Here is a 1,648-nt window from a genome sequence, read left to right as displayed (position 1 = left end):
TGTCTAAGCTTTTGTGTGTGGGTGTAAGTTTTTTGTGTGTGTGTGTAAGTTTGTGTGTGTGTGTTTGTGTGTGTGTGTAAGTTTTTGTGTGTGTGTAAGTTTTGTGTGTGTGTAAGTTTTGTGTGTGTGTGTGTAAGATTTGTGTGTGTGTGTAAGTTTATGTGTGTGTGTAAGTTTTTGTGTGTGTGTGTGTAAGATTTTGTGTGTGTGTGTGTAAGTTTATGTGTTGTGTAAGTTTTTTGTGTGTGTAGGATTTTGTGTGTGTGTAAGTTTTTGTGTGTGTGTAAGATATTGTGTGTGTGTATGTTTTTTTGTGTGTGTAATTTTTTTTGTGTGTGTATGTTTTTTTGTGTGTGTAATATAGGTTGTTCTGTTAAGTATTTGTGTGTGTGTGTATGTTTATGTGTGTTTTTTATTTTTTGTATTTGTGTCTGTTTGTGTGTGTTTTTAAGCTTTTGTGTTCGTGTATGTGTTTTTGTGTGTGTAAGTTTTTTTGTGTGTGTATGTTTTTGTGTGTGTGTGTGTGTGTAAGATTTTTTATGTGTGTGAGTTTTTGTGTGTACACATATAAATTCTATTTTAATAAAATAATAAAAAAATTTTCAATTCAATTCAGATTTTTCTCAAACAGATGAAAGAATTTAAAATACTGTTCTAAATTTTTCATAGAAGATAGAAAAGATCAAGTTCTCTTCTGAATTTTACCAAAGAACATAATTCAATTCTAATTTCTCCAGAGAAAATAAAAAGCTTCCACTTCAGTTTTAAGTTCACCAAGACATGAAAAATTTAAAGTTCACTTCTAAATTTTTCCGTAGAAGATATGAAAATTTATACTATGATTGTGATTATTTTCAATGAAGATAAAAAGTTTCACTTTAATTCTAAATTTTCTTAAATTCAATTCTGACTTTTCTCAAAGAGATGAAAAAATTTAAAGTTGTGTTCCAAATATTTTCCCGGAAGAAGAAAAGTTCAACTTCGATTCTGAATTTTCTCAATGAAAATGAAATAAGTTATTGATCAATTCTATTTTCCCAAAATAATAAAAAAAGTTTCCACTTCAGTTCAGATTTTTCTCAAAGAGATGAAAAAATTTAAAATACTGATCCAAATTTTTCATAGACGATAGAAAAGTTCAAGTTCTCTTCTGAATTTTACCAAAGAACACAATACAATTCTAATTTCTCCAGAGAAAATAAAAAGCTTCCACAGATTAATTTCAATGAAGATAAAAAGTTTCACTTTAATTCCAAATTTTCTTAAATTCAATTCCGACCTTTTTCAAAGAGATGAAAAAATTTAAAGTTCTGTTCCAAATATTTTTCCGGAAGAAGAAAAGTTCAACTTCGATTCTGAATTTTCTCAATGAAAATGAAATAAGTTATTGATCAATTCTATTTTCCTAAAATAATATAAAATTTTACACTTCAATTCAGATTTTTCTCAGAGATGAAAAATTTAAAATACTGTTCCAAATTTTTCTTACAAGATAGAAAAGTTCAAGTTCTCATCTGAATTTTACCAAAAGAACATAATTCAATTCTAATTTCTCCAGAGAAAATTAAAAGCTTCCACTTCAGTTTTAAGTTGACCGAGACATAAAAAATTTAAAGTTTAGTTCTAAATTTTTCCGTAGAAGATAGGA

The sequence above is a fragment of the Artemia sp. Qi Xiang Cuo genome, chromosome 16, assembly GCF_049724085.1.
Source record: "Artemia sp. Qi Xiang Cuo chromosome 16, ASM4972408v1, whole genome shotgun sequence".
NCBI classification, from domain to species: Eukaryota; Metazoa; Arthropoda; class Branchiopoda; order Anostraca; family Artemiidae; genus Artemia; species Artemia sp. Qi Xiang Cuo.
The sequence above is the reverse complement of the archived record's forward strand: the minus strand, read 5'-3'. Positions refer to the sequence as shown.